The following is a 23,432-nucleotide window of genomic DNA, read 5'->3' as shown; positions in this document are numbered from 1 at the left end:
GAATTTGCCTGTTGTTCACAGAGCCTGGAAAGGGCAAGTACTTAAAGGATCACAAACAGGGTCTGCAGGGATCCTGTCCATTGGAAAGCACTGATGTCAGCCTTTTGGAGAACTTATACTGGTCTGGGAAAACAATAAATTCCTCATTGACTTTACCGTCTACGGAAGTGACAGAGTATTTGTATAATTATACATTTTGAAGTACTTGTTTCTGCTCAATCATGGTAAAAACAAAGGCTTTATTAGTGTAACTGTGCATGTTTATATATTTATATGTATATCTCTGTGTATCTGTACCCAAAGAGACGGGAAAAACAGAATGTGCATCCATTTAAAATCTAAGACAAACAAGTCAGCGCATATCACTGGTTCATTTTCAGCTACTTCCTTCTCTTAGGCAGTCCTACTCTTTATTCAGTAAACATTCAAGGAACATCTCCTGCCCACTACGAACGGAGTGAGGCACTAGGAAGGTCTTTCAGCCAAAAGCAACATATGACCTTTGATCTTTGATCATTCTGTTTCCCGTTCATCACTTTTTCCTGAATTTCTCATTGTATCTAATACTAGGTCTTCTACACTCATTGTCTTTCAGGCATGGAGGTTTTAGTGTTCCCTCAGATTTACTCTTTATTATAGTTATTACATGTATTATATAAATAAAAGACTTTGTTCCTAATAATTCATACTCCAAAGAAGAGGCTGAAAATACTGTATTTAGTTTTGTGTTCTTGGGATAGTAATTGAACTTCATTAGTTCTTATTTTCTTTTTCCTTCAAATGAGAATGTTGGACTGGACAAGTAGATCTCAAATTTTAGGATGCCTGAAACCCACCTAAATCATTTGTTTAAAATGTGATTCCAGCTGGGTGCAGCGGCTGATGCCAAAATCCCAACATTTTGGGAGGCTAAGGCAGGTGGATCACCTCAGTTCGAGACCAGCCTGACCAATATATGAAACTCTGTCTCTACTAAAAATACAAAACTTATCTGGGTGTGGTGGTGTCCACCTGTAGTTCCAGTTACTTGGGAGGTGAGTGAGACAGGAGAATTGCTTAAACCCAGGAGGTGGAGGTTGCAGTGAGCTGAGATTGTGCCACTGGACAACAGAGCAAGACTCCATCTCAAAAACAAAACCAAACCAAAAAGTGCATTCCCATGCCCTGATCTCAAAGCCTTAAATTATTTAATTCTCAACAGATACCTAAGAATCATTGTTCTAGCATGTATGTTGTTATGGTTTTAATGTTTGTAATAAGGTTATTACAATAAGAATTGGAAAAGAAATAAATATCTCTATTTGCAGATGATATGATATGACATACCCAAGACAATCTATGAGGAAGCTAACACAAATAATAAAATAATTCAGAAAAGAATAAAATATAAAATTAAAATAACCAAAACTAAGGCCTTCCTATATTTAAATAGTAATCAGTTAAAAAATATTTATCTATGCTTTTTCCAAGACTTGAATGTTTCTTTTTGTTCTGTCTTGTGCATTAGCAATTTATTTTGTTGTATGGTATGTGGTGAAAACTATAGAGGTGAGGGGGAGACTATTCTGAGGTATATACATACCTGTTTTTATATATCTTTTATTTTCAAGCCAATAATTTTGCTTTACTTAGTTTTGATCAGACTTATCAAGGTAAAATTGACATCAAATAAATTGTACATATTGAAAGTAAACAATCTGTCAACTGTCATGCTACATTAGTTTGCTATTTCTCAAATTACATACAAATGGAATCACATAGTATATACTTTTTCTGGCTTATTTCACTCAATTATGTTGAGATTTATTCATGCTATTGTATTTATCAATAGTTTATTCCTTTATATTGCTGAATATTATTCCATTGTACATATATAGTGCATTTAAATATTGTATATATACATATATACAATAATTTATCCATTTAAAAATGAATGAATATGTCCATTATAGTATTTGACTCTAACAAATTACTTATAATGTTTGACTCTAACAAATAATGCAGCTATGAATACTTATATGCAAGGATTTTATGGTTATATGCTTTCAGTTCTCTAGTAGTGGGGTTAATGAATCACATAGGAGGTGGATGTTTACGTTTTTTGAAAAACTGCCAAACTTTTCTTAAGTGAATATGTCCTAGCAGTTTGTGAGAGTTTCAATTGTTCCATATTCTTGCCAATGTCATTATGATTAGCCTTTAAAATTTTTCTGGTACTGTTTTGTTATTAATTTCTAAGGTAATTCCATAGTGATCAAAGAATATACTTTGTAGTACATCCACCATTTTTAATCTAGTGAGATGTGTTTTATTGCTCACAGTATATAGTCTATCTGAGTAAATGCTGCATGGAGTGTTTTAAAAATGTCAATTGGGTCAAATAAACTAATAGAGGTTTTCAGGTCTACTATATTCTGGATTATTTTCTCTATTTTTCTATCCTTGTGAGTTGCATTAATTGTCAATGATAATTATCTATTTCTTCTTGCTGTTTTATCAGTTTTTCTCTTGATGTATTTTGAATATCTATTACTATGTACATGAATGTTTAGGATTACTTTGTTCTGTTGAAGAATAGATTGCTTTATTATTTTGAAGTTATCTTTTTAACCCTGCCAATATTACATACTGTGAAATCTACTTTCTATGATAAAATATAGCTACTTCAGTTTTCTTTTTATTAGTGTTAGTATTGTATATCTTTTACCATACTATTACATTTAATTTAGGTCTTTATTTGAAGTTCCTTTTCGTAGGCAGCATATAGTTAGAGCTTGCTATCTTATCCAATATGACAATCTCTTTCATTTAATTGAGATGTTTAGATCATTTACATGGAATTTGATTATTCACATAATTAGGTTTAACTCGCTCATCTTTCTATTCCGTTTACATTTGTACTATGTTAATTTTTTTCTTGTCTCTTTTTTTCTGCCTTTTCTTAGGTTAATTAAATTTTTTAAATGATTAAAACTAATCTTTTTAGCCTATTAGCTATAACGTTTAGATTGTTAGTAATCACTTTAGGGTTCATAGTATACATCTTAATTTATCACAGTTTACTTTCAAGTGATAATACATCATTGCACATATAGCATAGCAAATAAACTAATATATATTTTTTTCTACTTAACCTACGTGGTGTGATCTTCATACACTTTGCTTTTACATACATGATGAACTCAATACTATATTGTCACATGCTAACTAAAATACATGGCAGGAATGTTCAAATTTAAAAATCATCAATATATAACTACATTACAGTATTCCATCAGGGCAAGGGCATCTAATAAATGCTAAAATTACTGGGTGAAACGTTGTTAGGAATCATAATTTTGCTTATCTTTATGTTTTATGACATATAACCCACAGACTTCTTTCTACTTATTAAAAAATGATTCTTCTATAAGGAAGAGATATGGTAGAAACCACACAAACCCAGAGTCAAAACTTAGCATCACCATTCATGGAGCAACCTGGTATTATATATCTCCAATGTGATTTCAAGAAAACATAAATCACATTATATAACATAATATTCTTACCAAAAAATCTTTTCATCGGAATCTCATCATGAGGAAATAATCCTGTAAACTCTGATTGTGCAATATCTTACAAGACAAATAGCTGGACTGGATTCTTGGGAAAAAGAGAGAGAGAGAGAGACCAAGAGAGAGAAGAATGGTGGATAGGAGAGTGATAAAGCAAATTTACCAAAATTCTGACAACTGTTGAATAATGAGCATATTACAGGTATTTAATGTATGGTTATTTTTTCAGCTTCTCTGTTGGTTTGAATTTGTTTTCAAAATTACTGTTTTTGAGGAATGCTGGGGGATAGATTCTGATTACATTCCTGGAAGAATGCTCTAAACTCTGAACATTGTCCACCCTAGATATTGAAATAGATGAAGAGTGGAGAGGCCTTGCTTAAGAGTAAAATACAGTGAGGGAGAATCTTCACAATAAATCCATGAAGTCATCAATAAGCAATTTTTATTTTCTTTTTACTTAGGGTCTACTGGGTGTAAAAAAACCATGTTGAAATATACAGATTTTAATTAATGACTTCTAATGGAGATCATTTTGTAATCATTTTAGCCTCAGATTTCTCATTGGAAGTCACATCTACTTCACAAGACTGTTGTAATAATTAAAAATGAAAGTACATATAAAATTCCTACTGGCATGCCTAATACTGATTAAGTTCTTAATCAATAGTAGCTTCCTTTCTCTTGGACATTTTAGGGCCATGTGGATGCAGAGCTCTCCCTGGGCACTACAGTATTCACTGATCATATTGAAGCCTAATTTCCCCTGTATCCAACATGAACTTTGAGCCCAGTTCCCTGCCTTGCATTGGTCTCTTATACAGTTAATGTACATCTATGTCAACAGCTCCACAGACTAGATTTTTTGAAGTCTATCTCTGTATTCCCCATAGTGTCTAGATCAAGGTCTTTTAGTTAGCAGGAGCTCAGTGAATATTTTACACTAAAATAATTATGAAGTCTGAGGATATACCTTAGCATCCTACCAAGCCCAATGCTAGTGACTCTTCATTTGGTATTCCTGAACTGCCATGATTTTTTACTCTATAATGAGCCTCTGCTGAAGCCTAGAAAATCTTCTGACCTCAAGCATACACCATGAAAGAAAATGGAAATGAAAGCAAAGCAAAGAAAGTCATTTATCAATACTCTTGTCATCTTTTTTGAGCCTTAATTAAAATTAATCTCTGTTTTGGACTAACTTCCAGGCTTATATTTTCTAACCATTTTCTCTTTGATGAAGAAAAATGTTCAAATATAGCATTTTATTTCTTTTTCCCAGCCTATTTTAGAAAACTTTTCTCATAGTTCGAAACCTTGGCAAAGTAAACAATTATCACCCGGAATTTAGCACTCTGTATAAAGAAACTTTGCTAATAAATGAGAGTACTGCATTACCAAGTTAGGCAAAAGCAAATGAACAAAAACGAAAGAAAGTGAAATGAAAATGGAAACTAATTCTCTTTTAGTTTTTACAGAGTAAGAATAAATGTTCACATCCCTGTATATATGAAACCCCCAACTTTTAGATCAAGTTAATTAAGAAGCTTATACAGAAGCAGAAATATAAATCACATGGAAGAGAAATCACAATCTAAATATCTACTCATCCAATTGTAAGGCTGAATTTTTAGCAATGGAGCTGTCATTCCCACAAGTTACTGTAGTATTAGTTTGAAGATACAACTATAATAACTATATTGTGAGTAAATGTTCTGTATGTTTTTGCTCTAAACAGCTGTGAGAAACGTTATAGCTCCATCTTGAATTCTAACATGGTTTTATCTTCCTGAGCAGAAGGAAAATATTCTGACCTGATGTTAAGTCTCAAATGCCTCTGAATAAATATAGAAAAAACAGCAATGACTAAGGGCCTTTTGGCTGCCATTACTGCTACAAAAGTCAAATGTGATAGTGATGAAAAGATAAACTTATTCCATGTTGTCAACATGGAAATCAGAGTGCTATGGATGGCCTTAAAAGAACTTGACAAAAGAGGCACCAATATTGCCCATTTCACCTGGGATTCAGAACCGTGCCAGGTAAGGTTCAATACCATGATTTCTCAACTTTATGAAAACTCTCATAGAAAGGAATTTTGCCTACTGAGAGCTAACAACAGTGAATGATTATCTCCTTCATCAAATCTGATTGTCAATCCAATCTCATTGCTCTTTTCTAGTGTTGGTACTTTCTATTCAATAGGAGAATTAAGATGTAATTAGTACGTGCAGCTATCTGTAAAGTGTGGTTGGCCTGAAACATACTACCTAAGGTTCCTTAAACATATTGCCATTACTTCTTTTTTCCTGGATAAAATGAAAATACCTATGAGAAAACAATAATAGTGTAAGGGACTTCAAGCTGTTTATTATTGGGTATGAATCTGTTTCAAATGCTTTTTGATGAAAGAACATGGATATTGACAGATGTAAAGATTTACAGGGCTTATCTTTGCAATAAAGAAAGTGGACAGTAAGATCAAAAGAGATAGAAAACACAAAAATAATGCCGGATTGCCACCGAGGAAGTGACAGGACATACAGTTTACGCTATGACTTTTCTAACATTTGCCCATGCTTTCCTAAAATGGATTCTGAATTTTGGTCCAAGATATATCATTGAAACTACCAACAAGAACTTGTCTTCCATCTTTATAAAAACTAAATTAAAAAACAAAAAGAACTTTACGCTCAAGGAAGAATAGCATTCTAGCCCAACCTGGGACCATATACACCTTGTAGAAAATGGCTTTGTCTTAATCACCTTTGTATTTTCAGGGGACACATAGTAGATGTTCAATAACTCTTGGTAAAATGTATGAATGAAAATAAAATTAGTCACTTGTTATTTGTCAATATGCTTCAATGCTAGGTCCATCTGATCCATATATCCTAGAAATACCGTGCTTTAGTTGCTTGCTAGTCACCAGAGCAGACACTTACCTGAACTCCCTTCATTGTGGCTGTTGTACGCTCAGCATATGCAACTCTGTGTATGAGGACATCATCTCCAATCCTTTTGGATTAATTTTTTGACAGCGGCTCAGAGGCTTTCTGTTTAAAAAAAAAAAAAAAATCAACATACAGTCCCAAGAAGGATCATGCTAGCTATATGCTTCTTAAATTCTGAAACTAAGCTAATTTCAATATTGAGAATGGATAGTATTTTAATGCCATAGTTGAAAATTTCATGCATAAGTCCTTTTTCTTATCTTACCAAATACTTGATATTTGTAAGTATTGGTAAGATATTAATGTGAAGTTAACATACAAATCTTGGGATTTGCCTTAAGAATGCAAATTTGGAATGGATGTGAATTGTGAGAAATCAAGAAAAACACAATGTCATCTTGCAAGGAAAATTATTCAATGATTTAATATGTTTGACTCCAACTTTTGATTATCATTGCTAAAACATCTGAGACACAATGTCTTGGCTGAGCCCTAATGTCTTAACAAAAACTGTTAAATTATTAACCAGATTCCTATTTTGTTAAATCATGAAGTACTATCTGAGAAAAGTGGGCAAGGGTAGTAAGGGAGTATTTCAATCTCTAAATCATGATTTTAACAGAGAATAATGATACAAATGTATTTTTTAAAAGTTAATATTGGAACTTTGGCTTAAAATTAAAAAACGTAGTTGTTCTCTCATGCTTATGTATAAGTCAGACTATCTGGATTTCTGACAAGTATATACAAGAGTCATAACAATCATGTTTTTAAAGGAAAAGTTATTTCAAAGATAAAACTTTCTATATGCTTCTTGCATAATGTTCTGTTTAGGTACATTACAATCACTATGATCATTGTAATTGTATAGTATTTGAACACATATTTTTAAAAATATGATCAACTATTTGAATAAGAAAAAGGCATTGAATGTGAGTTGCAATAGTGCCATTATCAACATACAGACTTATGAAGCTGTCACTATATACAGGGCAATATGTTAGCTCTGGGGAGCAGTCTATATAGTAGAACCAATATATCTCCTATATTGACTTTCGCAAGCAAAAAAGGGGCCGGGAAATCTAAGTGATACAAATACCTGTAGATAAAACTCTTAAAAACCCAAAGAACAAGGATGTTAGCAAACTAATTCTGAAGAATATACATAGTTTACAAATGTCTAGAATTGTCATTAATGTATTCTTCCATTCATATATATATATATATATATGAATTTTTATATCCCTAGATTATATGTATATACATATAATCTAAGAATACAAAAATGCTTTCCTACTCCTCAATAGTAAAAATGTAGAACTTTCCCTTGGATAGAAAAGACACATATATAAAAAAGATAAAGAAAACAAGAAGGCACAGATACCAAATAAATAATATAAAATGCAATATAAAATTTCATAACAGGTTAGGTAGTAGGAAATAATATATACAGAAAGAATAGAAAGAAGTCATTCAAAGAGTAAGAACTTGAGCTAAGCCCTGGGATGATATTTGAACTCATACACACATAGAAAACAGAGAAACACATTATAATAGGGTTAATGGGAGAGACAGGAATATGTATGACATATTTAATTAAATAAATTGTTTGACTTGAAGAAATGTTTTGTCTTATGAGGGAGTTATGCAAGTTACTTACAATGTGAATTTTGGGTAAATTAATATGTTTATATGAAATAAAGCTTTGTATATACATACAAATGAATTTAGACACAGAATAGTTCAAAATTAAGTTTGATCAATAATTCAGTGTATGGCAAGTAAGGAGGAGGAAGTAGGTACAACCCTGGTGGCCAGAGATGAGACGAGCCCTATGGAAGTGCCAGAGATTGGACCCAGGAGTGTCTCGGACACTTTGCTGGATCAGTTCACTCAGCAGCTCTCTTACAAGTGATTACCTCCTATCACCTGAACTTAGTTATATGAAGACATGATCCTTCAGTTTCATCTATGGGTTGGAGGGAAACTTGGCTTCATCTATATCTGGGCCTTTGAGGTTAATTATCACACAGAAGAATATGGGCAGTTGGATCACAAGACTTCCCTTTGCTACTTCCTATCTATCACTTGTGGATATCTTTCCCTTATATTTTGGGAATTCTGTAAACCCAAATGTGAATCCTTCAAAACCTGCACCTAGATTGGTGGGATATGTTTTGGTGGGACTGAGTTTGCAGAGAGGAGTTAAGCAAGCTTGAAATTTCTGGCCGCGCTACTGAATATTAAGATGCTTTGATCACACAAACATGTTATTAATATTTTAAATAGTGGCAAATGATATGAAGTTAATAAATAAAATGAGATTGTCAGAGTAGTGTCAGATTTAGATTGGAAAAATCAATGACGTTTCCTTAAGGAAAGGACATTTGATATAAGTTAAATGAAAAAAAAAATGAGGCAATGAGTGGAAAAAAATGCCACCTTGGCAACCAGCCCAGCATGAAAAAGAGCCCAGAGGTGGTAAACATCTGATTAGAGGAGGGTACAAGTAATGCTGAAGAAATACATGCAGGTCAGATTACACAGACCCTTGTAGAGTGGAATGAAGATAAGAAATTTTACCTCAAATAAAATGCCATCAAAGGGTTTCGTTAGGTGGCTTTTTTATTCAGATTTGTGACTAAAAAGTCTAACACATGTAGAAAAGAATTTTGAGTAGGATAAAATTAAAAATGATGAGAAGTGAGGAGCAGTTAGAAGGTTATTGCACAAATTCAGGTGAGAGCTAATGGTGGCTTGCACCAGAATGATTTACATAAAATATATAAATTGATGAAAGTCCAAAGATTTTTATTGTATGTTGTTATAAGATTTTGACATGGATTTGATATGTAAACAATGAAACTGGAAACTAGAAGAAATGTGTCCTTGTTATTTTCCAGTTTCTTGTATGACAGACCAGAAAAATGAAGATAAGATTCTGATTTTAGTCAAAATAGGCACTGTTTCATCAGTCTCCTGAAGAAGAGCTTCTCTGCTTCAGCTTAATATTTAAATTTATCTCAGAATTCCACAAAAACATATTGAACTGAGTAATATTTAATATTTGCTCTTCTTTTTAAACATTCAGACAATAACCCATACATTGAAATTATAGAATTATCTGAACAATAGCATATTAAGAAGATTAATTTCTTAATCTCTTTTCTTTCACCCTACATACCACTCTATGTGCCTCTCTTGACTTAGATTAGTAGACTCAGGAATATCAGTTATAGTTTTGAAAAGGGCATAGAATGTCTAAATTAGTTTATGGCCTTGGAAAAATTATTGAATTAAATATTACAGAAACATCAGTAAATAAAACATGCCTGATTAGTAATGTTCATACTGTAAGAAATGGAAATAACCAGACAGGTAACAACTAGATTTTATTAGGAAACAAAGAATTATTAGAACAACACTGATCTGTCAAGGCTTTACTAAGTTTGGGAATTCTTGTAAACTTAAGAGTTCTTCTACCCCAATACCATTTGCAGAATCGAGTCTCTCTTTTCAGCAGGCAGGCCAGGAATACTGAGTCCCTTATCACTCTCAAGCTAGCTCACTTGTAGAGCAGAGTTTCAATGCTAGAAAAAGTAAGTTGAGAAGACAAGAGGCTACCATTCATATTCTCTGCCATGCTTGTAAACAAAGGTGTCACTTCCACCCTAATCTCTGAGGACATGGCTCAGAGATTTTGAGCAGTGGGAGAAACACTTTTACGAAGAGAGAGCTCAAAAACTTTCTCAAAAGAAATTGACTACATTTGAAACAGTGTGGAGAAATTCAAGCCTAAGGGCACTTTCAAAAATATGAAGATTTTGGTATTATAATCTTTAAAAAAAACTAATAGCTCTATAAAAGCAAAAAAATAAACTATATGCTAGGAGATTTACCAGAAAAAAAAAATAGAAGAAAAAGAGCCCTACTGGGGTCAGAACAAACCCCAAAGACCGGTCTGTAAGACTACCTCTGCAAAAAGGCCTGCATTTAATTGGATCAGACTGTGAAACAACTTACGTCCCCAGTTATTATCAAAAATAACAGAGCAAATCGTTTCCCTTTAGTGGAGCCACATAGCTGAGTGTGATATCAAACCAGGCAGATAACTTAAAAGATCAGGAAAAGCAACAGTTGAAGATCTACTTGCTAAAAACATTGCCATCCAGGGTGATTGTTTGTATGCTTAGGTGCATCATCAAAGAAGAACTATGGGAAAAAAAATAAGCTTCAAAAAACAGTTCAGGGTGCTAGAACAATTTGAATTTCTACTAAATTCACCAAACACAAGTTCAGTTCATACTGACATTTTCCAAAACATAGTTCCATTATTTTACATTCTTTCTACCAGAAAAATAAATTCTCCAAAACACGTGATCATGTTTCTTGACCTGAAAAGGCTTCACTCTCAAAGTCACTCAAAATATTGGCTTCGATTTTAATAGATGGGGAAATATTAAATATAAATATGGTGGTCAATGTGGGAAGCACAAAGTATAGATTAATGGATTTGCCATTTGCATCAAGTCACCTTTAAAGTGTTGTGGACTTTTTCCTTTTCCATTAACAATGGTACTATTTTCATCACTTATCATACGTGTGTATGAGCCTTCTAGCTGGATCTCAAGCTGCTGTCACATTCTCCTCTAAATCATTTGACCAAATCAATGTTCCTTCAAGCCCATGCCATTTGTGATTACTCCTTAGTGAACTATAATAGCTATCAGATAAAGTCAAACATTTTATCTTATGTATTCAAGCTCATTGCTCATGTCGCTTTATCATAGCTATTCACCTGTATCTTAGAGTACTCTCTACACCTCATACTGTGTCCATATGTATAATGTTCCTTCTTCAGTAAAGTGTATCCTATTTTTTGTTTTAAATTTAATATTTTATTTACAACTTTCTATACTTGCTCCAGGGCATAACTGATTTTTCCTTCTAGATACATATTCTCCCTTTTTTCACTTTTTGTTTATGTGTGGATGCATATACATGATGTGTCTCTTGCCTTCTATTTTTCTCTCTCTCTTTCTGTTCACATACACACACACACAATATTGATTCATAAGATTATGAATGTATCTCTTTACAGATATCTTTTAATTTTTTTAACAAGAATGATTTTTGGATATTTTTAATTCGACAAATAGTTACTGATACTAAACTACACACTGAGAAGATAATGGTGAAGGACAGGCATGGTGGCTCATGCCTAAAATCCCAGCACTTTGGGAGGCTGAGGCAGGTGGATCACCTGAGGTCAGGAGTTTGAGACAAGCCTAGCCAACATGATGAAATGCTGTCTCTACTATATATATATATGAAATACAAAAATTAGCTGGGCCTGGTGACAGATTCCTGTAATCCCAGCTGCTCAGGAGACTGAGGCAGAAGACTTGCTTGAACCCAGGAGGTGGAGGTTGCAGTAAGCCAAAAAAAAAAAAAAAAAAAAAGAATATGGCTGCATAATATTCTAGTCTCACTCACAGGTGGGTGTTGAATAATGAGAACACATGGACACAGAGAGGGGAGCATCACACACTGGGGTCTGTTGGGGGCAAATAAGGGAGTGACAACAGTGGGTGGGGAGTTGGGGAGAGATAGCATGGGGAGAAATGCCAGATATAAGTGAGGGGGAGGAAGGCAGCAAATCACACTGCCATGTGTGTACCTATGCAACAATTTTGCATGTTCTTCACATGTACCCCAAAACCTAAAATGCAATTTAAGAAAAGAATAATGGTGAAGAAAGCAGATGTGATCCCTACCCCAAAAGCATATAGACTAGTAGAATTTGAAAACAATTCTCTTATAGAATGACCATGTTATGGCTCCTATTATGAGCTTGTCATCCTGTCTCTTGCCCCACAATGCTTCACTTTGTCCTAAATAGCTCTTCAGGGATAAAATTTATAAGGCACATTTCTGTGTATTTAATTTTCTTAATTAATAATCTTCAGTAGCTCCTTATATCTTGATGATTTCAGAATAATTCCTAACTTTTCTAGACATAGCTTCGTGGATAATGAATTTTCAGGCATATCTTATTCCACTGAAAGTTCTATGAAGATAAGAATTATATCACACAGCCGGGCGCGGTGGCTCATGCCTGTAATCCTAGCACTTTGGGAGGCCGAGGTGGGTGGATCACCTGAGGTTAGGAGTTCAAGAATTATATCACACACTCATTCTTTTTTTTTCCATAATACTTGACTGGTGACTAACAGCTTTCTATTTTTTTCTATACTCTAATTCCTAATCTAATAATGCTTCTTCTGATTGGAATGTCCTCTTCAGCAACTTACAGTGTCAAGTCTTGTTTTAAGTGCCGTCTCCTGTAAACAATATGTTCTAATCCCTATCTCCAAATAAAAATAATATTTCTCTCATTTAAGTCTCTGTAATTGTTCTGTGTATTGTCTTTATGGAATTTGTCTTGCTGTACTTTAATAGATTTTTAAAAAACTCTTATTGGATTACTTTTTTAAAATCTTTGTTAGAATATAAAATAGCCATTTTAAATTAAAACAGGCAAATATTGGCAACTTCATATAATTCAATCTAATAGTACAGAGAATGAGGACATTCATCTCTTCTCTTCAGTTTCTTCAAAGTTTTACTCTCTGAGAATCTATAGACTAGCTGGTCACAATGAATAGCATAATAGCCCAAATCTAATAAATACAATATTGTTAAACAGAAATTGGCTAAAAACAAACTCCTTAAATGCTTCCTTATATGCTTGATAAAAATATTATTTTTCTGATCTTTGTAGCTATCTATAATTGAAACAGAACAAAAAAGTTATTGGTGATTCTGGGATAATTTGAGCCTAATTTTAAGGTGCATTATTAGGTCAAATTCCCCATGACTTTACTGGAAGATTAGTATGAGTAAGAGGTTTAGAGTCACTCTTATTAAAATGATTTATCAGAAAATGCTATGTAGAAATATTCCTCTGTAGTGGCCCACAAAAAGGGCATTGTTATAAATATGTCATCTATTATCTATATTACAGCTTCCATCAGAGAGGCCAATGAAAGCAAATTTATTTATTTATTTATTTTTTCATTCACCATTAGTGTTAGTCCTTGTAAAGGAAGGTGAGGAAAATATAATCCTCGAGAACATCACAGTCCAGTGAATATAACAGACAGTTATACTATGGAAAATTTCCATAATGTTTTTGGAAAGCATTTCCATACCTCTCCCCATGGTGTATAATCCACAACCTATGCCATTTCAGCACTCCTAAAGAGCTCCATCTGATCAACTTTTCAAATAGAATTATGATGTGTTTATAGGTATGTCACCCTTGCTAATATGGAATCCATTTTCATGTCTTTATTCTTAGTATTTAGAACAAAGTTGGTCCCAATAAATTAAAAATATTTTTGAATGTGTAAACAAATTTACAAAAGAGCAAAAATAAAGATATATAGTTCAAGAAAATGAACAAAGAAGGATTTCACAGTAGTCTTGAGGGGAAAAGAGAACATTCCATGAAGGAGAGTAATATCTTTTCAAAACCTCAGAGAGCATTATCTTATAGTAGACTCTCAAAACAGAAACAGAACCTTGGGAAAAGGATCAAATAACACGAGTTCTTTTTTAACAAAAAATTGTAACTTACAAATAAATCAAAGGGCACAAGTTCTAAATCTAGAACCATGCTATAGAACTATCAGCTTAAAATCACTGACTTTTCCACCTGCAAATTCCTTCAGAATTTGTATATCATTTATAACGCTAAATAAGATTACAAAGAAAACGTACTTGGAGAGCAAAATTACTGTTGAAATGAATGTATGAAATGCTCCAAGTCACACTGTGTCTAAAAAGATTTGGCTGTGGATAAAATGGGCGCCTGCATTTACACACATTGAATGTAATGGCTTACTGGGCTAAGGAAATTCACTGGAAGTCTGAACTAGCTGGGTGAATTATTTCTTCCCTTGGCTTCTGTTATGCACCTGGCTTTGAGTCATAGTTAAATACAGTTCCTCAAATAATTGAAATCTAACTGACCCTGAACTAAATCTGCTTCCCAAACTAAAGGTATTTTAGGACACATTATAAAGGACAAGAAATCTGTTATTTTCAAAATGCAGGAACAGGAATATTCTGAAGAAGTCATTACACATTGAAGGAGGAAAATATTATCTTATCATTTAATTAAGAGGTCAGAAATGGTTCTTCCCTTGTTTGTTAAATAAACACTACCACTTCCATTACACACTAACCTCAGAATAACTGTCTCAAAATTAGCGAATTGGTATAAAGAACTTTGTAAAAGAAATTCTGCTTCACTTTGTGTTTAAGTTTTTAATTTTCAGATAGTACAATTATCAAACCTTAGAAATTGACATTGTTACAGTGCTATTATTAACTATAGATCTATTTTTAATATTTCACCAGTTTTTTCACTACTGCTTATTTTTCTGTTGCAGGATCTAACATAGAATCTAATATTGCATTTGGCTTTCATGTTTCCCTACTCTCCACCAATCAGTGATAATTCCTATCTTTCCTTGCCTTTCATGACTGTAAGACTTTTGAATGGCACTAATGTAGAATGTCCTTTGTGGGCTTGTCTGATATTTTCTTATGACTAGATTGTTGTCATACATTATTGGATAAAATACCACAGAGACGATATGCCTTTCTCAGTGTATTGTGAGTTCAAATGTCTTATTACTGGTAATATTAACGTTTATCCTGACAGAGTTTCTCTATTGCAAAATTATTATTTTTCCTTTTGCAATTAATAAGTACTTAGAGTAGATGATTTGAAACTACACAAATATCTTCTTCCCTTAAATTTATGTCCACCAGTTTTATCTTCTACCAATGGTTCATGCTGGCAGTAACTGCTACTGTTGTGTTCTAACAATACCTTTCTATTTTCCTCATTGCTTATTTATTTATTTAGCATGGATTCAACAATATTTATTTTATTCTTAGGGTTATAACACAATACTATCATTATTTATTTTGTCGCTCAAATTTTTAGCTATGACCATTAGTTGTTAATGTGATTTTGCTCTGTGTTCCCACCTGAATCTCATCTCAAAATGTAATCCCTATGTATTGGGAGAGAGACCTAGGAAGAGGTAATTAGGTCATGGGGGTGGATTTTTCCCCATGCTGGTCTCATGACAGTGAGTTCTCATGAGATTGGATGTTTTAAAAGCATGGCACTTCACTGTCTCACTCTTTCTTGCTCCTGCTGCCATTCAAGAATTGCCTTGCTCTCCCTTCAGCTTCCACCGTGATTGCAAGTGTTGCTGAGGCCTCCCCAGCCATGCAGAACTGTGCATCAATTAAAACTTCCTTGCTTATAAATTACCCAGTCTTAGATAGTTCTTTATAGCAGTGTGAAAAGACTAATACAGTTTTTTTTATTTTAAATAAAATTTACTTTTTAGACTAGTTTTTAGATATACAGAAAAATTAAGAACATAGTACATGAAATTCTTGTGTACTACCAGTTTCCTCTATAATTAACATGATATCGCTATGATACATTTACTAATTTTGTTATAAATATCAAATTAATATTGATAACATTATTATTAACTAACGTTCATAGTTTATTCAGCTGTCTTTAGTTTTTATCAAAGGTTCTTTTTTCATTCCAAGTTTCCCACTCAGGATAACACATTACATTATTTGTCATATATTCTTAGGACCCTCTTAACTGTGCCAGCTTCTCAGACTTTACTTGGTTTTGATGAACTTGATATTTTTGAGGAGTACTTGTCAGATAAGACTCTCTTTTATTGGTATTTACTTTATATGTTTCTCATATTGAGAGTATAGTTATAAGATTTAGGAGAGGTAAAGAGTACATGTCATCAACATAATTTCTCACTGTTGATGTTAACCTAAATTACCTGAATGAGGTTGTATTTGTCAGATTTCGACATGGGAAGTCTACTTATTTTTTCTTTCTTCCAGTACTGCCGTCATTGAAAGGAAGTCACTATGCGCAACCCATACTTAAGGAGTGGGAATTTATTCTCCTTCTTTTTGAGGGCAGAATAACTACATAAATTATTTGGAAGTCTTCTATGTTAAAATTGATGTGTTTTGTTCCCATTTATTTATTCAAGTATTTATTTATTTAATAGAAGGTTTATTTTGTATTTTGAGTTAGAATATATCATTCTGCGTTCAAATTGTTTTATATTTGGCCACTGGGGGCGCTGTAAGACCTGAAACTGAAGGTGGGCACGTGTCCGTTTCATAAACCCTCTCATGATTTTTTTTATTTTAGAAATTTGGGTTTTTTTGCCAATATAAAATACTCTACAATTATGTATTTTCAGTCCTAGTCCTAGAATTAGCCATTTTTCCAAAGACCGGCTTGGGTTCTATTTAGTAAAAACTATAATCTGGGTTAGGTGTGCTCATTGCTACTGGGGTAACATTGCTTTTAAGCTTTTTCATCTAACAGAGCAAAAAGTACAAAGGTGTATTAAGTTGTATATATGCACAAATCTATAAATATTTTATACATGGCTATTATAGGTACTTTAAGCTAAACATAAATTTATACTGATGTCCCCAACTATACTTTTACTACCTGGATTATTGTGGCCTCCACTACTTGATTATTGGTAACCTCACATTCTAATAGGAAGAAATCTGGCCCCAATAATCCTCCATCTATTTACTTAACTGTGCAATTTCAGAATACATCAGAGTTGTTAACTTACATCCCTACTAAAAACAATGGTTTCAGTGAGAGTTCAGTGTTTATGTACAGTTTTTTTATAATTTTATTGGCTCTAAGTTTATTGTAGATGCTCTCTACAAAATTAAGGACATTCCTATTCAGGCGCTTTAAAAAAAGAACTCAGTATCATTCCCGAAAATAAATAACTAAACAAAGTTTTTCAAAAGAATATTAGCAGAAAGTTTCTCGATTATTATGAAAAGAGAAAACCATTTCCAATAAACATTTCTCTTTTAAATCTTAAGTTACTACCTTCTCTCTTCATAAAGTTCTTTCTGAAACCATGAGCTGACTGGCTAATAACTCCCAGCTTCTGTCAGGTTACATCTCAATTATATTCATTATAGGCAAATATGGTCTTCACTTTTATGGTAGCCCCATGAAAGAGGCTTTATTTTAGCTTCTTTGTTCTCCCCTACAGATGCCAATACCTTTATATAAGGTTGTGTAGGCCCAGTCCTATTTTATCCCCATGCTCCTTAAATATATCTTACTTCCCTTTTTTCCTCCTGCGACTCTGGGGTTCTGAAGTTTTCTAAAAAAAATATATTGGCTTAAAAACTTTTTATAATACCTACCAGCTTTGCAACTACAGCTATTTATTCTTTCTTATCTCCAGTTTCCTAGGGGATAAAAATTTTCTTTTTACCTTGTTGGTAGTTTTGCACAGTAAGGACAAAACTAATATAAATTGTCTAATACATAGTAGATTTTCATATATGTTAGTTTTTTACTCTCTATTTTTAAGAATTTTAATATGCCTAAATTTAATCAACCAGAAGTGTCATGATAATAATGACAGATTCTGTGGCAACTTGGTGGAAGTAGTTATTTTTAAGATATCTCATCTATCATTGACAAATTTGCTTGAACAGAACTAGTATCTGTTATGCAAAAATATCATATTTATCCTAAAATTGAGGGCACATGCTTGCTCTGAAAATATATACAGAAGCCACTACAATAGTTTGGTAATTATACACTAAAGCAAGGAGGCCAGTGTAGGTGGCAGATAAATTTTCATAGAGAGACTAAAAAAAAAAAAATAGAACTCTCCTCTTTGAACTTTAAAATATGCATATTGTAGATTAATGCATATGTTTGGAAAATCATCTTAAAGGGATTGGCTCCTGGATCAGTGACACTAAACTCCAATGTAAGTGAAGGTGCAAAGATGCCTGAAGAGAGAACATGTTGGGCAGATATGAAAGTGAGGGACATCAAAGTTCAGAGAGGATGATGGCAGAGCCCTGAAAACTCTGCCCATGGAGAGGATGTTAAAAATAAGGATTTCCCCTGTGACTTTCTTTTGTGAAAAAGGATAAATATGACTGAGCTGACATGGTGACATTAAACTTATAAACATCCTAATAAACTGTTATAATCTCATACGCCTGAACTACCTTCTGACTGTAAAGTGACCCCCAAGGAATTCTGCTTTTAGGGAGAAAAATGTGCTAATTTGGAAAACTAATGTAGAAGTTTCCGTAAAGGAAATGATATAAATCAGCATTCACAGTTTGTTCATTAGTATCATACATTGTTTAATATGAAACTATTCCTAAGAAATAAAGATGGGAACAGGAGTGGTGGCTCATGCCTTTAATCCCAACAACTTGGGCAGCTGAGGCATGCAGATCACTTGAGGTCAAGAGTTCAAGACCATCCTGGCCAACATGGCAAAATCCCTTTTTCTACTAAAAATACAAAAATAAGCCAGGCATGGTGGCATATGTTTGTAGTCCCAGCTACTTGGGAGGTTGAGGCCGGAAAATTGCCTGAACCAGGGAGGTGGAGATCTCAGTGAGCTGAAATCCTACCACTACACTCCAACCTGGGTGACAGAGCTACACTTTGTCTCAAAAAAAAAAAAAAAAAAAAAAAAAAAAAAAAACCCAGATGGAGATGGTCTTTGAATATCAATAAATGACACTTCTAGGCTCTCAAAGACTAAGAAATTTTTATAAAAATTTATTAAAATAAAATTATTATTTGAGGTCTTTTGGTTATTGTCTTGAAGAACCAGATCAGGAGGAAAAGGTTTTCAAATAGAAGGAGGTAATGATCATTATGAAATGTTCAAGGGGTGTTTGCATAACTGAGAAAGGAGTGTGAGAATGTAAGTGTACTGCGGTGAGATAAGAAAGAAGTGAGAGGATGAAATATTGAAAGAACATAAAGCTGGAAAGGTAAGTTGGGGCCAGTGAATAAATGAACTTAATTGTCAGGCAATGGACTATGGACAATATGAAGCTCTTCTAGTACAGCTAATAGTGATGAATTATCTGACCAATATTTCAGTAGTTGTCTATTTTGAGATAACAGCATTGAAATTTGTTGGATTTAAACAACAACCATACATGCTGGGAGTTATGGTTCATTGGGAAAGTCTAGCTTTATGATACATCTTCTGGTTTGGAAAGAAAGGTGGTTGCAGAATGAAGAATGGACTAATGATTAATGAGAGAGAGACCTGAGAATTAGATACTAATTCTTTGGAGACCAAGACATACATGCAGAGGCAGGAATCTGTATAAAAATTCTAAACCTATGAATTAGTCCATTTTCATGCTGCTGATAAAGATATACACAAGACTGTGCAATTTATAAAAGAAAGAGGTTTAATGGACTTACAGTTCCATGTGTCTGGGAAAGCCTCACAATCGTGGTGGAAAGTAAAGAGGAGCAAGTCATGTCTTACATGGATGGCAGTAGGCAAACAGAGTGCTTATGCAATGAAACTCTCATATTTTAAAACTGTCAGATCTCGTGAGACTTATTCACTATCACGAGAACAACATGGGAAAGACTTGCCCCCCATGATTCAATGATCTCCCACCTGTCCCTCCCATAACACATGGGAATTATGGGAGCTACAGGTTGAGATTTGGGTTGGACACTGCCAAACCATATCAATCTACTCCTTTCCTCTCCCAAATCTCACATCCTCACATTTCAAAACCAATTATGCCTTCCCAACAGTCCCATAAAGTCATAACTAATTTCAGCATTAACTCAAAAAGTCCACAGTCCAAAGTCTTATTTGAGACAAGGCAAGTTCTTTTCCCCCAAGAGCCTGGAAAATCCAAAGCTAGTTAATTCCTAGATTCAATGGGGATACAGGCATTGGGTAAATACAGCCATTCCAAATGGGAGAAATTGGCCAAACAAAGGGGTTACAGGTCCCATGGAAGCCCAAAATCCAGCAGGGTAGTCAAATCTTAAAGCTTTGGAATGATCCCCTTTGACTCCACATCTCACATCCAGGTCACACTGATGCAAGAAGTGGGTTCCCATGGTCATGGGCAGCTCTGCCCCTGTGGCTTTGCAGAGTGCAGCCTCCCTCCTGGCTGCCTTCACGGGCTGGTGTTAAGTGGCTGTGACTTTTCTAGACACATAGTGTAAGCTGTCAGTGAATCTATCATTCGGGGGTCTGGAGGATGTTGGCCCTCTTCTCACAGCTCCACTTGGCAGTGACCAATAGGGACTCTGTGGGGGATCCAACCCACATTTCCTTTATGCACTGACCTAGCAGAGGTTCTCCATGAGAGCCATGCCCCTGCATCAAACTTCTGTCTGGACATTCAGGCATTTCTATACATCCTCTGAAATCTAGGCAGAGGTTCCCAAACCTCAATTCTTAGATTCTGTGTACCTGCAGGCTCAACACCAAGTGGAAGCTGCAAAGACTTGGGCTTACACCTGCTGAAGTCATGGCCCAAGCTGTATCTTAGTGCCTTTTGTCATGGCTGGAGCAGCTGGAAGGTAGGGCACCAAGTCCCTAAGCTGTACACAGTATGGGGACCCTGGGCCCAGCCCATGAAACCATTTTTTCTTCCTAGGCCTCCAAGCCTGTGATAGGAGGGGCTGCCATGAAGACCTCTGACATGCCCTGAAGACATTTTTCCAATTGTCTTAGGAATTAACATTCAGCTCCTCATTACTTATGCAAATTTCCACAGCAGGCTTGACTTTCTTCTCAGAAAATTGAATTTTCTTTTCTAACACACTGTCAGGTTGCAAATTTTCCAAACTTCTATGCTCTGTTTTCCTTTTAAATCTGAACGCCTTTAACAGCATCAAAGTTACCTCTTGAATGCTTTGCTGCTTAGAAATTTCTTCTTCCAGATACCATAAATCATTTCTTTCAAGTTCAAAGTTCCACAAATCTCTGGGGCAGAGGAAAAATGCCACTTGTATAAAATGCCACCTTGCTATAAAAAAACAAGAGTCAGTTTGCTCCAGTTCCCAACAAGTTCTTCATCCCCATCTGAGACTACCTCAACCTGGATTTCATTGTCTATATCATTATCAGCATTTTGGCCAAAGCCATTCAAGAAGTCTTTAAGAAGTTCCATACTTTCCCATATTTTCCTTTCTTCTTCTGAGCCCTCCACACTGTTCCAGCCTTTACCTGTTACCTGGTTCCAAAGTTGCTTCCACAATTTACAGTTCTTTTCAACAGCACCCCACTCTACTGGTACGAATCTGCTGTATTAGTCAATTTTCACACTGCTGATAAAAACATACCTAAGACTAAGCAATTTATAAAAAGAAGAGGTTTAATGGACTTACAGTTCCATGTGGCTGGGGAGGCCTTACAGTCATGGTGGAAGGCAAGAAGAAAAAAAGTCACATTTTAGATGGATGGCAGCAGGCAGAGAGAGAGAGAGAGCTTGTACAGGGAAACTATCATTTTTAAACATCAGTTCTCATGAGACTTTTTCACTATCACAGAAACAGCATAGGAGCTCTCTAGATTCCCCGTCTCTGTACAGGACATCTCTGAAAGAAAGGCATTAGGCCCAGTCAGGGGCTTATAGATAAAACTCCCATCTCCCTGGGACAGAGCACCTGGGGGAAGGGGCAGCTGTGGGTGCAGCTTCAGCAGACTTAAATGTTCCTGCCTTCTGGCTCTGAAGAGAGCAGCAGATCTCCCAGCACAGCATTTGGGCTCTGCTAAAGAACAGACTGCCTCCTCAAGTGGGTCCCTGACCCCCATTCCTCCTGACTGGGAGAAATCTCCCAGCAGGGATCAGTAGACACCTCACAGAGGAGTGCTCTGGCTGGCATCTGGTGGGTGCCCTTCTGGGACAAAGCTTTAAAGGAAGAAACAGGCAGCAATCTTTGCTGTTCTGCAGCCTCTGCTGGTGATACACAGGCAAACCGGGGCTAGAGGAGTGGACATCTAGCAAACCCCAACAGACTTGTAGCAGAGGGACCTGACTGTTAGAAGGGAAACTAACAAACAGAAAGGAATAGCATCAACATCAACAAAAAGGATGTCCACACAGAAACCACATGTGAAGGTCACCAATATCAAAGACCAAAAATAGATAAATCCATGAAGATGAAGAAAAACCAGTGCAAAAGCATTGAAAATTCCAAAAATCAGAATGCCTCTTTTCCTCCAAAGGATCACAATTCCTCACCAGCAAGAAAATGAAAAATGACAGAGAATGAGTATGACAAATTGACAGAAATAGGCTTAGAAGGTGGGTAATAACAAACTCCTCCAAGCCAAAGGAGCATGTTCTAACCCAATGCAAGGAAGCTAAGATTCTTGAAAAAGGTTAGAGAAATTGCTAACTAGAATAACCAGTTTAGAGAAGAAAATAAATGCCCAGATGGAGCTGAAAAACACAGCATGAGAAATTTATGAAGCATATATATCAATAGCCAAATCAATCAAGCAGAAGAAAGGATATCAGAGATTGAAAATCAACTTAAAGAAATTAATTGTGAAGACAAGATTAGAGAAAAAAGAATGAAAAGGAATGAACAAAGTCTCCAAGAAATATGGGACTATGTAAAATGACCAAACCTATATTTGATCAGTATACCTGAAAGTGACAGAGAGAATGAAACCAAGTTGGAAAACATTATTCAGGATATTATCCAGGAGAACTTCCCAAACCTAGCAAGACAGGCCAACATTCAAATTCAGAAAATACAGAGACCACCACAAAAATACTCCTGGAGAAGACCAACCCAAAGACACATAATTATCAGATTAACCAAGGTTGAAATGAAGAGAAAAATGTTAAGGGGAGCCAGAGAGAAAGGTTGGGTTACCCACAAAAGAAAGCCTATCAGGCTAACAGCGGATCTCTCTGCAGAAACCCTACAAGCCAGAAGAGAGTGGGGGCCAACAGTCAACATTCTTAAAGAAAA

This window comes from Callithrix jacchus, chromosome 17 (assembly GCF_049354715.1).
Source record: "Callithrix jacchus isolate 240 chromosome 17, calJac240_pri, whole genome shotgun sequence".
Taxonomy (NCBI): domain Eukaryota; kingdom Metazoa; phylum Chordata; class Mammalia; order Primates; family Cebidae; genus Callithrix; species Callithrix jacchus.
This window is presented reverse-complemented; position numbering follows the sequence as displayed.